Source organism: Telmatherina bonti (assembly GCF_933228915.1).
Source record: "Telmatherina bonti genome assembly, chromosome: 10".
Taxonomy (NCBI): domain Eukaryota; kingdom Metazoa; phylum Chordata; class Actinopteri; order Atheriniformes; family Telmatherinidae; genus Telmatherina; species Telmatherina bonti.
The window spans coordinates 5,295,616-5,311,378 of NC_136628.1; the positions used below are offsets into that span (position 1 = coordinate 5,295,616).

The 15,763-nt window shown below is 42.2% G+C and overlaps 1 protein-coding gene across 1 annotated transcript in view; it reads left to right on the top strand.

The window, feature by feature from the left end:
• Positions 1 to 15,763, top strand: part of cadm1a (cell adhesion molecule 1a) — a 486,946-nt gene that overhangs the window by 208,075 nt on the left and 263,108 nt on the right. The window lies entirely within an intron of this gene.

Below are 15,763 nucleotides of genomic sequence, written 5' to 3' on the forward strand. Positions count from 1 at the left end.
CGATGTGGTTTACAGCAGACGTCTGGAGACATTGCAGTAATAAGTAGCGAATTAAAACTGAGCGCTCAGAGTAAATCATCTCAACTACAGATATCATGCAGCCTCTTCGATAATCAGAATCATGGAAAGAAAAAACTATTTTTCTGGCATATTTTCATGAATAGGTTAATTATTACGCATCATTCCTCTGAAATAAATAAATAGTTTTAATTTAAAAAGCTTGTTTCTCAGTAAAGTTTTGTTTTTTCGAGCATTACATTTGGAAATTAATCCCTGATTTCGTTGTCCTGGGTGATTAATTTTTCATCATATCTGCAAACTGGAGGTGATCATGTATAGAGCGTCCTGTGGAAGAGTGAAGAGAGTCCAGCTGCAGCACAATGATGTTCTGAGAATTCCTCAAGTCCATCTTTATGTTTAAGGACTTGCATTAAAGCATCTTGGTGTGTGTAACTAAAGTTCCTGAATACAAAGCAGTGACTCGGAAAAAAACCCAAAAGGAAACAGAACAAAACTCCAGTTGGGAGAAGAAAAAAAATCACTGTAGCTGTAAAAAAAAAAAAAAAAAAAGAAAAGAAATTTTCTTTGATTGCAGGCAGCAAAAAACAAAAGAAAAGAAAACAAAAAAACACATTTTACAAATGATTTCACAAGAGTGAACAGAATAAAGAAATGAGCTCAGGCACGAAACGGATGGCACAGATGTTCTACTCTGATTCTTCATCTATGCCTCGCAAGCATCTCTCAGGGACTCTACACAGCCATTAGTTATTTAGCGCGCACGGCACCATGCTGTGCACGGAGAGGGGGAAACCGCTGCCAGCACTGTGGTTATTCAACATGCAGACGTTTCCTTGTTATTTTCTAAAATTCCAAAGAAAACTAAAGTCCTGCAGGCAGAGACAAAGATCTTTGTGACTGAAAGAGTCCACACAGAGGAGTTTGTTGCAGCTTATGGGTGGAATTTATGAATCTATGACAGTTCAGACTTCATATCTGTGCCTGCAGCTTGACATGCCGTCACAGATCTAACAGAAAATGTAGTTTATGCAGATTGTTTATTCTGCATTGCTTGCCTGGATAATCAGACAGCTGCAACTAACTAGTTCCACTTTCCAGTGACAAAGAAGCGACATGAGTGAGATGGGATCATTTACAACCAATCACACAGCAAACCTTCCTACAAAACATTGTGGTCACTGGAACCAATTGATGAACAATCCATTCATCCATGGATTTATTCTTCACATGTACTTATTTCATCTGTCCCAGAGGACTGGGCAGGTTGTCCACCCCTGTCCACTGTTTAACCTGGTTGACTGACAGGCTTTTCTGCAGGTGAGACAGTAGCCATGTTCGGGTGTTTTCAATGGAAGATATTATATCCTTGGGAAGGGTGGATTCAATTCAGCAAAGGACAGGATGTTCCCCGCGATGGACATGACTCTCCGTGGTTGATGCGATGTAGATTGATGGACGTGACGTGACTGCGTGAGGCATAATGTTCTTGTGATGGACATCATGGACATGGACCTACCGATTGTTTTTCTGTTCATGTGTACATCAGAAACCACTCCTTCTATTTCTACTGTTGTTTCCGGAAAGGCAAACAGCATTACAGTTCTGAAGGTTTCCATTCCAACACGTGATGCATGCTAACGTAAGTCACAATCGAAGAGACGGCACAGATCCCATCTGAATAACGCTACAGGTATGACCGTAAAGATCTGATTGGAATAACGTCACAAGTATGATCTGACTTGTGACCAGACTGAGTAACCTGCGGACATGATTAGTTCTTGTTCATCCTGAAGTACATACATACAGTCACGCTGGTTCAGCTGCTCGGCCTAGCATTCGATGTCTCAGTCATACTTCTCTGTTAAAGCTGGGGTAGGTAATGTAGGGGAACAAGATGTGAAAGTAGCGCCCTCTCTTGGCTCCTCCCCCTCCAGTTCTGCTCCTTGCGTGATCCGACGATTTTCTCTTTCTCGGCTGTTTAGCAGGAGGAGGCAAATAAACGGAGCCGGGTCGGGAAATCCTTCCTGCGTTTTCTCAGCCATGTTTACCTTCCGAGTTTCTTCTTCACTACTTTGTATTTTCATCCTAACATGCTGTTTATATGCAGGGTGTGGCGATCAGGTATGTTCTGCTGGAGGGGGAGGAGGGGAGCCGGGAGAAGAAGCTACGAAATATAAGAAATGAACAACTCCATTTGGGTCGGAACGTTTGGATTGGTCAGAGTTTTTACAGATTTACAGTAAACTGAGGGGTCTAACTATATTTCTTATTGTTCATGATTACAGAATGTATAGGCTACTATCAGGACGAGGAACCACTTCACCCAGAGGAACATGTCTCTCAGCAACATTACATACTGGAGATTTAATAAAAAAAATTTAAAAAAACATAGTAGCAAATTCCACCACATCCATGTTTTTTGTTTATTTGTGAATGTAATTCAATGTGTTTGTTGGAAAAGCAGGGTTCCTGGTTTGAACCACCACTGTGGCTTTGCAGCCCAGGACTGCCCTCAGAGGAGCTCTCTGGGGCTTCACATGACATATGTCAGCAGCTGTTCCACCATTTTACAGCTTACTAGTTCGCCATTTTCTCCATCACACCCCACCTCTTCCCCCACTCTCACATGCTCCTTTGTCTTTCCCAATCTCACCTGGGGGTGTTATTAGCAAAGTAATTTAGTGCATACTAATCAGGCTAAAACAGACTGACTGATGTGGAATGCCAAAAAATGGCTTTCTTATTTTTTTTGCCACTAACTTTATCTTTCCCCAAGTGATTTCCTTAAGTTAGTGGAAGGAGTCTTGCCACAATTCCTCATCTGAGTAACTGTTAGTGTGTAAATGTGTGTGTATCTCATAGTTCTGTTTATCTTAACAAGTCTGTGTGATATTGCTTGTCCTCCCTGCTGTGTAAAGTTTATTCATTCATTCATTCATTATCCTAACTGTTTAATCCGATGAAGGGTTGCTGGGAAGCTGGAGCCTATGCCAGCCGCCCATGATGGTTCTTCCATCTCGTGTTCCTCCAGACTCCATTTTCTGAGACATCCATTAAGTGCTTCATCCCTCAGTGCCCTCTTCCTGATGTATTCGTGGAGCTTGGATGTTTCATCTTGGATAGTGGCCTTGATGCCACTAGTCCCCGGCCTCCTTCTTTGCGCTTAGTGTATAGTCGCTGGACACTGGACTTGGGGTGGAACCCTCCTTGCATGGTGAGCAGCTTCCGTGTTTTAATATCCGTGGTTTGAGCTTCCTCCTTTGGCCAGCTTATTATCCCAGCAGGGTATCAGATCACTAGCAGGGTGTAGCTGTTAATTGCCCGGATCTTGTTCTTGCCATTGAGCTGGTTTCTCAGTACTTGCCTCACTCGTTGCAGGTATTTAGCTGTGGCAGCTTTCCTTGTGGCTTCTTCATGGTTGCCATTTACCTGTGGTATGCCCAGGTACTTGAAGCTTTCCTCCACATCTTTTATCCTGCCCTCTGGGAGTGCAATGGATTACCTTCCCTTTCTTTGTTGTCATCCACCCACATTTGTCCAGTCCGAATGACATTCCGATGTTCCTGCTGTAGATCCTGGTGGTGTGGATCAGTGAGTCGATGTCCCGCTCACTCTTAGCGTACAGCTTGATGTCATCCATGTACAGGAGGTGGCTAATGGTGGCCCCATTCCTGAGACGGTCTCCATAGCCAGTCTTGTTGATTAGTTGGCTGAGGGGGTTCAGGCCTGTACAGAACAGCAGTGGGGAAAGGGCATCTCCTGGATATATTCCGCATTTGATGGAGACTTGTGCAATCGCCTCCAGGGTGATCTGCCACAGCCTCATTGAGTTCATTTGAGTTGGTTCATTTGTACTGTTAGGCATTTATAAAGGGAAGTCAGCCTCTTTAGCCAGTAGGCATGGATCATATCAGGGCCAGGCGCTGACCAGTTCTTCATACCTGAGTCTATGCTGGATTTCTGCCATTGTGATGGTAAGTGGGTCTTGTTCAGGGAGGGAGCTGTGGTCTGCTCTGAGGTGTTTTAACCACTGTGCTTCACTGTTATGCGATGCCTCCTTCTCCCATATGCCTTTCCAGTATTGTTCCGTCTCCAGCCTTGGTGGGTCAGCTTGTGTAGTATTACCCAATATATATATATATATATATATATATATATATATATATATATATATATATATATATATATATATAATATTTATTTATTTATTTATTTTTTCTCAAACGAAGCAGACTTCCTCAGCAAATGGACTCAGATTTGGAAAAGGGTGATGTCAAAATGCCCTTAAACCCGGGACTTGTGAATATTATACTGAGAGGACAAAGATGAACACCAACAGAATCCTGATGGATGGCAACCACCTCTGTCCTTTCAATTTGAGCTGATGTCTGGAAGGAGATGTAGAGTTCCTCTGACTAAAGGTCCATTCAGAATGTCTTGTGCCAAACGTCCTCAACTCAACAAAGTGACAGTCCACAGAGGTTGACTTGATCCGCTGTACTTTTGCTTTTTGCCTCTTTGGTCCTCGAGGGCTGAAGTCCAGCAAGTGCTTATCTTGGTTTAGAAGAGTTGAATTGATGATGTTCTCAAAGTGCCTTGGAGTGACTGTTGTGAATCAGCCATGTACGTATTAAACTGACAGAGACGATCGGCCAACCTGATCTCTGGCCTCATACTTTGAATCGTTGTGTAAAATGAAAATCTCTTTCTTTCCAGGTAAAACGGAGCCTAAACCAAAACGTTCTGTTATTTGTTGCCAGTAAGTAAAGTGAAGTGATTAAAGCACTAAACTTTTTAAAAGAGCACAAGACAATCATGTTAATGGAGGAGCTACAGCACCTGTTAATGATAAAGCATTATGCAAATATAGATGTCTTGTTTGGTCTTCTGCTGACATCATTACCGTTCTTCTGCTTCATAAATATGCCATCTTGCCTGCCTGTGAAAGAGTAAAAAGCTTTCATTTCGATTTAATTTATTATTAGCAAAACCTAAATGTGCATAAAAAAAAAATCAGTGCATGGAAACCAAATTAATGTGAGAAACAACACTGGCAGGAAGATTTGAAGCTGTGCACGAGATAAGACTACATCATTATAGCTTTGTGCACTTGAGTTAAACAGTCTCTATTAGTTCTGTGTGTTAGAAAAAAAAGGAACGTTTTAATTTTACCAGAGTTCATCTTTTCAAATGAGTCCAGAAATGCTCACAATGAGCCTCTGTGTTAATGGAGGAAGTAATGCTGATGTGGTTCTTGTGCTTCCATGTACATACAGTCACTTGTCAGTAGGGCTGCAACGATTACTCGAGTAACTCGAGTACAAAAATTGATCAAGCCAAATTATCTGCAGACTTTCTCAGACCACTGCACTGTTCGGCAGGACTACATCACTGTTTCAGTAAACATAAAATATTATAACATTTATAAAATATATAAAAACAGAATCTGTCGCCTACGGTATGTCTGCACAGTATGACTGTTTCACCTGGACTGATGACGGCAGCGGTGAGCGGTTTGCTTTCTGTCTAAAGATTCTCGTTGCTTTGGTCTCTAATGGCAGAGAATGAAGAAGAGGGGAGGAAAAGACTGAAAAAGTTGCAAGTGTGGGACCATTTCTCACTGAAAAGGACAGAAAACATAGTGGAGTGTGTGTGCTGTAAAGCAGGTCTCAATACTGCAGCACCTGAAACGAACCTGTTAAATGTACAGTGTTATAACCTGTGATATTAGTCAGCAGTGACAAGGCATGGCGAGGTGTCGGCTACTAACGCACGTGTAGCGTATTATCATTAACGTTAACCTGTGATCCGATATCGGAGCGACAGTGCGTGTTTTCAATTATTAATTCGCTTAGACAAGTGGACGATCTCGGGGCACCACCCAGCCCTAAATTTGTTATAGGCAGGGAATACCGTAATATGACAATGATATTTGTCTAATAACAGATAACCATCAGTCTCAGAATATGCTTACCGTAAGTTCTCGTCAGAGGGAACAAATCACTTCTCAAAAATTGATCACGCTACCACGACTTTTTAAAATAAAGCACACTTTATTAAAAACCACACCGGTTAAAAGATGGCAAGTCTAATGAAGTTAACTGGGGTCACGGACAACAGGCTCTCACCAGAGTTCAACTTCAAAAGGTTGCCACAGTCTGTCTGTGTAGACAGTTCCTACCAGGAACAAGATAAAACCAGCAGGGTTCCTGGTTTAACATGGAAATCTGTCTACCGGATTGAGATGGATCTGAATTTTAGGGCTTTCATGAGCTCTGTTTTGGAGATGTGTGGATTGGACTTCCTTTTGGAGTAGAAAGTCATGAGTTCTTATTTGATTCGGGGGTTAATTTGGCCTTGGGAGGTTGCTACACACGTTAACCGTCTTGTAATCCATCCCTCATCTGTCTCTCCTGCACACACGCAGAGTCAAAGCACATGTTTTAGGCAGCGTGTGACGGCAGGCGTAGCCTCCGTTCCTGAAGCAAACTTTTATTCCGTATTAAACAGACACACTTTTAAAGGCATGTCGTCCACCAAGACATCGGCTAGTTCTTACTTTGGACATGTTTACAAGTCAGTCCTTCTTTCTACGTGAATTCTTCCTATTAAATCTTTTAAAATGCAGAAATTCATGATAGGTTAAGATTTGTTTCTCCACACATTGAGTGTGCGCACAAACACGTTGGCACATTTTAAAATATGATACATTTAAAACATTTTAAAAGTATCATTTTAAAACCTTTTCCTCATGCTTTAGATAGTAACAACACAGGCAACAGTTTCACCAATATAGATTTATAGATTTACTTTGGTTGAGTTTCTAGAATTTGTTTTACAAATTATAAAAAAAAAATGAATAAAATAAACGTTAGAGTACTGGATTACTCGAAGAAATAATCGACAGAGTACCCGATTCCAAAAGTACTCAATAGTTACAGCTCTACTTGTCAGTCATGAACTGGAATCCTTTACACTAAACAGTAATAACAATCCGAGGCAGTTGTTTCTGTTGTAAACAAACATTGTGTTCTTTACCATGTGCTCCAGTGGATATTTCCAGAGTGAGAAGAGCCTCATGCTGTGAAGTTTATGTTCATGGAAGTTAAAGTGGAACTATTATGTGCATTTCAGGCTAATTTATTTTTATTTCTGAGACCAGAAGGGCTGGGATTGATGGAGTTATTGTCACAAATGGCTTTATTTACTTCAGACCGACCCTCTCCGTAGGCTGTCAGATCAGCCTGCGGGCAAAACGAGTGGATTGAGACTCTTCCGCATTAAGCCCCGCCTCCCGCCACTGCACTACATCGGGAGCGCGCACCGCACCTGCTTTCACCGTCATTGTAACGTCTCATAAACAGAAGGATTAGGCTCATATGAACTCAATAAAAAAACAAACTACAATGTCAACACATAGCATCCAGCCCTACATGTTGGAACCTGAATCAGAGCCTGAAAACGAAGTGGAAAACAGCAACCCACAGCAACGAATGCAGCAGGATGTCTCTCTTTGGTAAACTCACCAGCCATCGTTGGAAATAACTTTATCCCACGTTTTCCACCCGCCTGATGTATTTGTACATGCCCTTGTTAACCAGTAGAAGGTAACCAATCACCAAACCTTATCCCCCGGGACGTCACAAGGATTTCCAAGTAGAAAAAACTCTCTAAAATGACGCATTTTTCGTTGCCATGGAAACCGAACGGCAAGCGTACTGGAAATCAAACTCAAACATGAGTTTAGTTTTAAAACAAGAAGCAGTTGTTCGGTGGGAACTCAGGAAAACAAAGTGGAGTACTGCACTTGTTCTGCTTTATTGGACACACTTAGTGGCAAGGGTGCTAATTTAGAAAGCAGGAACAGCTATTCAAAAACAACATGAAGTGCTTGTTTTTATTTAATTAACACTTCATAGCCAATGACAATGCTGCTCCTGTTCTAAATGTGACTTCGTGATGGATTCATTCAGCATCACTGTTTTACTTTGATCTTACATGCCTAAACTGTTTCCACAAATCCCAAATGGAATATTTGATCCAAAAAATTAGCAATGAAGTAAAAAAACAACAACATGAAAATAAAACAAAGAAACTCTTCTGAAAGCCTGAATGTCATGCCACCATGACTTTATCAGATCAGGGCTTTATCTGTGACTTTATCTGAAATAAAACGATTTACATCGGCTTATGGTCAGCAGCTTTTTCTTATTTTTTAACACGTCAGGGGAGGATGTGAGTCGTTTCCAAACAGCTGTGTTGTTTTTCTGACAGCTTCCCTTTAAGATTTTTTACATCATTATGAAAGCCCTAAATGTTCTCACCCCCACTTCAATATACAGGCTGGGGTTGTGGTTCTGTTTTTTCTTGAAGTGATGCGTCATTTGATCTTGGCAGAAGTGACGGCATGTGAGACCTCACTGGATAGGGAAAACGTCTGTGACAAGTATAGTTTGACACTGTGCTAAAATATGTGCTTTGAAGAAACAATTAACATAGGAGCCAATTGCCGTTGCCTTTTTGTCTTGTTGATGCTGTCAGAACGGCGGCCTGACGTCATTTCGTAGTGTAGCGCTCTATTAGCATTACCCTGACTTGAGAAATGGTGTAAAAGACCTACATTGGCTTCCAGTCTGCCAGACGCCCCGCAGATATCGCTTTATATCGATATATATGTAAATTAAAGGCAAAATTACCCTGTTTTTCTTTTTGGGGCCAAATCTACTTATTTCCTCATCCAAGCGGCACAATTAACCTCCCGACTTTCTGATATCTGTTCTAATTTGGTCTAAAGCAGAACTCATTTGGCTGAAACCATTTGTCCCTGAAGCCAGAGGTAGCTTCCCTGACACACGAGGAAAGTAGGATAAAGTTTAAAGCATCAACTCTAAAAGAAAAACAGGGCATGTTCCTTTCTCTCCATTAATTAGCTCATGCCCAGTTATCCACCCACATCTAAAAGTTTCTAAAAACCTGCAGATTGGCCTCATTAGAGAAGTAGAGATGCTGCAGTTGGCCATGTGTAATCAATAGCCCAAAGTTTGAGCAGCCCCCATGCTGATCACGTTGCTGAATCCCACTTCTGATAGGAGTTGTTGTGGGGCACCAGTAGAGCTAACTCAGTTGATTAAATATCCAGCTCCGTACTCTTCTCTTTCCTCCCATCTCTGCAGGCCTGAGTGATCGTCCGGGATGGAAAAAAAGCAGGCTTTACGGTGGGAGAGACAGAGACTGATAGAGGAATAAAGGCATGGCAGACAAGGGGAAAGATCAATTGTGGATTTAGCTGAGAGCACAACTTGGCAAGCGCTCGCTACCCACAGCAAATAATATGATTATCTTAGGAGAAAAGAGAAAACAAAGAGCCCCAGCTCATTCTGTTATGCAAAGGAAGATGTAAGAGGGGTCTTGTCTTGCATGCAGGCCCTAATTCAAGAATATTTACTGGATGCCATGTTATGTTTTATCTCTGCCAGCAGCTTAAGATATATTAATAAATAAATCAGAAAGGAATACTATGGTCCAGGGTGTATTATATGTTGGGGGTGACAAGAAAGCGGTGGAATTATTTGTCAGTGGGAGCAAAAAATGCGAGGAGCTGGGCACATCAATCAAGGCTGCTGTTTCAACATGACAGCACTGAAGTGTGGCTTAGCCACCCTCTGCGAGGAATCGGTGAGGAACAAATAAATGCAAGAGGTCTTCTCTCTTTTTTTCTCCAGACCTCTTTTGTCCACACTGTCTCTCTGTGCTTCAAAGTAATTATCAGCTGATGAATGGTGGGGTGTTTATCCAGCTCCTGCCTCGTGTCACGGCCGATGTTGTTGACAAAGAACCCAATGTTTTACGTTAGAGCTGAGCCAGCAAGATGCACACGATTTGATTTTTAATTAGTAGTTGCTGATTTGTTGGAAACCTCAGTAAAACTGTGTTTTGAGCTGATTAAAATGCTTTTATTTTGAAAATTGTTTTATGGCTGACCTGACAGCTCATACTGGAATCGCCCACCATGTGCATGATTTCTCTGATGTGTTGGTGTTTTGATGGAGTGGTGGCTGCAGCCCTCTGTGACCCTGAATAGGAGGGAGGGGGGTTTAGAAAATGGGATAAAATCGTAGGAGTTGCTCTCCAACGCCAAGCTGTAGTTGGCATTTTTAACAAACAAAGTGCTACACATGCTGTGCTTTGCAGGGCTGTCAACAGACCACCTTTCAGAGACTCTTATCTAAGAAAACTTCACCATTTAATACCCACAGCCTTCTTAACCAATCCCTGCCAGTGTTGACTGTGTGTGTATGACAACAGTCTGAAGTAGTCTAAACTAATATTCCACCATGAGACTCCAGCTGGAGTTGGACAACAACCTAAACTAAGCTTCCTCTGGAGACAGACCGGGTTCTGCAGAGTCTTTACAAACAGGATATGAAGACGTGGAAACTTTCTGGTACTGCTCTCAGATGTAGCTTATCCTGAGCATTTATATCCGCTGCATTAATGTGAAGATGAATGTGGATGAAAATGACAAATATGTTTTAGGTGAAAGACCACAAAACAGCCCAAAGGCAAAGGAGATCTGACTCAGAGAGATTATGTTAAATCAGCATGTGACTGCTGCCTCCTGAATTTAAGATGAATGTATAATTATCAATTGAATCAATATCTTGTGTCGCAATCAAACTTGTGTCTCTGCAGTGTCAGACCTTACTGATGCCAGACTTCTGACGTTAACAAACATTTTCCCAATGAAAAAGTCTGAACAACTTCTGCAAAGAGTTTGGGGATTTATTTGTCAGTAAAAGCTCCGCCTCCTCCATCCTATCAGTTGAAGCTCCGCCTCCTCCATCCTATCAGTTGAAGCTCCGCCTCCTCCATCCTATCAGTTGAAGCTCCGCCTCCTCCATCCTATCAGTTGAAGCTCCGCCTCCTCCATCCTATCAGTTGAAGCTCCGCCTCCTCCATCCTATCAGTTAAAGCTCCAGCTCCTCCATCCTATCAGTTGAAGCTCCGCCTCCTCCATCCTATCAGTTGAAGCTCCGCCTCCTACATCCTATCAGTTAAAGCTCCGCCTCCTCCATCCTATCAGTTGAAGCTCCGCCTCCTCCATCCTATCAGTTGAAGCTCCGCCTCCTCCATCCTATCAGTTAAAGCTCCAGCTCCTCCATCCTATCAGTTGAAGCTCCGCCTCCTCCATCCTATCAGTTGAAGCTCCGCCTCCTACATCCTATCAGTTAAAGCTCCGGCTCCTCCATCCTATCAGTTGAAGCTCCGCCTCCTCCATCCTATCAGTTAAAGCTCCGCCGCCTCCATCCTTTCTGCGTGCTTATGTGCAGCAAAGCAACAGACGGCAGTAAAATGCGCAGATGAAGAAGTTACAGTGACATAAACATTTGTGTCATTGGAAATAAACGAATGCAAACAGTTCCTCCACTTGTATGTGAGGTTTTCAGTGAAACAATGATTAGCTCTGATATGAATCAATTTTCCTGAATATGAACATCTCGGAGCCGTGGCACTTTCAGGATGATCCTGAAACGCGTAAAACAAAGAAATCTCTGCAGACTAAATGCAAACACTTCAAACGATGTGGTTCCAGAAGTAGTTCTTGATTTACTGCAGCAGTGTGAAGAAGCCTTTTAACTCTTAAAGACCTGAGACCCACCTCTCGGAAAGGGCACCATGTCTTTATGAGTAAACAATGGATTTCCTCTCAGGATGTCTTTGCCCGCCCTGGCCTTTTTCTTCAAGAGCTCTTGCCTCCTTTCTGCCAGAGGAGACATTTCAAGCAAATATTCAACCCCTGCTGTGGGTGGAGAGAATATAGACTTCTGTCTGGACATGTCTCCGGCTCAGCCTCAGACTGGCTCTCATCCGCTCACCTGAAGGAAATAGAAGCTGCTCGCTGGAGATAAGCTGCTCCTTGCCTGAGAATTGCAGCTGTCACTGTCAATATGCAGCGGCGTTTCTGTATCCATTTCTCCGTGTCTTGTCATTGACAGAAGTGACAGGTAGATTGGATGGAAGACCTGCAGGCTGGGATGGGTCACCGGTTTGGGCATCTGAAGACTGGAGAGCTGGTGTCAGTCTGCCGCTCATTGGCATTCACACATGCAGCCTGGTGTGCATTGAAGAAAGAGGCCTGTGAAGTGAGACAACGGTGAATATATGTATCCCTTCCCAGAATGCACTTGGAGTCAGAGGAATAACAGAAAACATTGGCTGACTTTGCTTCCTTTCTCTCCCCGGGCATCAAATTATTTACAATGGTTCTAGATGATGTGGGATATTAAAATTACTATCAACTTTCAGTTTTGATGGTGTTTCTAATGAAACATGATGTAAAAAGAAATAGTTTGAAAGGATTTGCAGATTGTCGTCCATCATGCTCAGCATGAAGAACTGATTACATTTCGTAGACTGAAGTGTTAATACAGGCTAACATATACTGAAGTATGCAATTAGACAGTAAAAGATGGATTTATCATACACAGTGTATTCCAAAGTGCTGATAAATTTATGGTGTAAATGACTTTGTAGCACATTAACACCAGTCTACACTGTTTGACAGATGAGGCCCATTTTATTTAAACGGCACACCCACCAGGCAGCAGCAGATTACCCTTGTGGGCCAAGATGCAGGAATGTGGTCTTCAATATGTTCTGACAGCGCCGTGCTTTATCATATTTAGCCCCGCAGACTCACTTGTCAGCTTCATACTTGATCCCCAACACAAAGGCTGTCAGCTGGGTCAGAGGCTGGAAGGGAAGCTGACGTTGTCTGTAAGACCCAGCCTTATCTTCCACTCACTGGGATCCCAGTTGGATGCTGGAGGAGTGGTTTGTGTGTTAACGCAGGGAGGGAGGGGGGGGGGGGGGGGCTGTGACTCTACTGTGCAGTGACGTTATGCGACTCAGAAAGGCAGGCCGGGTTGCAGACCCCCGGTGTTCCAACGGGATGCAGAGACCCAGAGAAATAAGGCAGCACAGATAGTTGCTCCATGTTCCCACAAGGATTTTACCTTAAAGTAACGGCTGGAATGGCATTCCTGAAAGGCATTCTTCTTTTCCCCAAACCAGTCAGATGAGCATGTCTGTGTTAAACCATTTTTACTCATAAGAAACAACTCATCTTATAAAAACATAAAAAAAATTGTGTTAAAACTGGTCTAAATTTGTCTAAAAGTAGAAGCTTTAGTAGATATTTATTTAAAGATCCTGATAAAATGTTACTGGTTTGCCCAGATTGCATCCGAACCGGCAGCATGAACACACTCGTCTCGCTGGAAATCAACTAGTTGTAGGTTAGTTAAAGCCTCTAAAAAGCTGGTTTTGAAATATGTTTTGCCTCCGGAAACAGGCCATGCTCTGCTTAGCAGCCGCAGCCACAGCATGGCTGCAGCTGCATCTTTGAGTTCCTACCAGTTCCTTGTTTCTTCTGCTTCTTTGCTCATTGATACTCCGGCCACTTATCACCATTTATAGTTGAATCCCCGTCTCCTGTTGGACAAGGCCCGAGGGTAGACCTTTAGATGAGGTTGCTTTGGTCCATCTGTTCATGGCTGGGATATGTCTAGAATGACACAGAAATCATTATTATAAATATATAATAACAGGACTTTCTTTCAGAATAGATGTTTTAAACATTTGACCGTCCACACCTGCTGGTGCATGAGCAGGTCTGCGGACCGGGCGCCTGCGGTGGTCAGGATCCAGCTGCTCTGATCCCTCTACAAAAGACTGAGAGAAGCAGAAAAAATAAAGAATTGTCCACAGAGGCATCATGAAAATAAGATCAAAAGTTCTGTTATAATGCAGATGGATGTGACTATTCATCGTGTTTTCATAAGGAAAAGATAAACCTCTACCACAACGTTTGTTTCTTCTGCAGGATACGTCTCATATTCATCATTTTTCTCCTGTAAATCCACTCGTGTACCTCTAATGACGCAGTATATCGGTAGCTTTTATGGCAGTGTATAAATATACAAGAGGGGGGAAGGTACAAATATTTCATCCCTAAGTGATCTTTATGTCTGCATCCCCCCCCTACCAGGGCTCGAGTGGAGATATAAACTGGTCCGCTTCATAAGATTTCTGACGCAAACTAGCTGTGGCAGTCCAACCTAAGGTCAGCCAAGGAGACCCGCCGCCTGAGGCGGGAGGAAGAGAACAACTGTTCACGTGTACAACATGCAACTCCCTGTGTGTGTGTGTGTGTGTGTGTGTGTGTGTGTGTGTGTGTGTGTGTGTGTGTGTGTGTGTGTGTGTGTGTGTGTGTAAAATCACCTGCAGGGAGGTGCACCATCATCCATGTGCTCTCAAGTGAAAGCGACATGTGCACCACGCGCTCTGTGTACCCTGCTTTTCTTAGATGGGTCTGCTTTTGGTCAATCTGCAGCGAGGTGACTGGAAACTGTTTTGTGTCTAAAAGAAAAGCTGTAAATCTGCAGATGAGTAGTTCAGGGACAGATTCACTCCACACCCTTTCACATGCAAAATTTCCATGTAATGCAAAGATCCGCTGAGACTGATGGGGAAGTCATCAGTCTTTATGAAGCATGTGTTTAGGAAATTTACCAGCAGATAAAAAGGCTAAGGTAGAAAACTCTTCTTTGTATTTTCAGTGACTCATCGTCCAGTGTGTGAATCATTAATCAGCAGTTTTATTAGTTGTTCTTATTGGGCTCAGATGACAGATTATCAGCACTGATGTGAAGGATGTCGGGCAGCAGCACAGAAAAGAAGCCGTCAGGCATGACAAGAGGAGGTTTATCACAGTCGACGTAAAGACAGAAGCCTCGTCTCACCGTGGAGAGAGCGGGAACCCCCGAACCCAAACCCACTCGGGAAGGTGGAATTATTTCTACCGCTTGTCAACCTGATCAGGTCTGCTGTTCAGAACAGGCAGAAAAAAGTCAGGAAGGAACTGAGACTCTTTTCTTCTGTTAGTTGAAGAGTTGACAGTGAATATTAACTCACATAAATGATGCGTTTGTAGTGCAACTCATGGCCTCAACAAAGCTTTTTTGATAAATTAAGTGACTGAATACAATGATTTAAATTGGTAAAACCTGGACTATAGTGGTAAATACACAAGGTACTAAACATACCTCAACATGAACAATTCCACAGAATTGAGAAGATTCTGAATAAGATCTAAGTTTTACTTTCAGCACACATGATTTCAGGTTAACCTCCTCAGGGTTGGTCCAGCCGAGGTGTTTTGTCACGCTACAGAACTTTCTACCAAAATGTAATCATCAATCAACACAAGTAAACTGTGTTTGTGTCAGTGACATGTTGTCAGATATTAATGTCGGTTCATGTGGATCAAAACTTTTAAAAAGGTAGAATTACAGTAACATATTTGAGAATGACTGGAGCTGTTTGTTAATGACCTGAAAATGACACTTAACTGGTCTGTCCAGTTTTGCCAGGATGTTTTCATTTTCTTTTTTTACTCTTTTTAAAGTTAAAAGCATTTTCCAGACATTAATAGAGTTTAGGTTTAATATATTAACCTCTTTTTTCTATTACTTGATTTAATCATCCCTTAAAATTCATTTAAATAAAAAGAAATGCTGCTTTTTAGGGGAAATATCATTATGTGATTTAAATGCAATTAATCAAGATTAATTTCTCACAAAGTCTGTAATTAATTAGATTTTTTTATTTTCATCAAATCCCACCCCTATTAATGTGTTTTTATTACCATAGTTTAATCTACTATATTTATATGGAATTA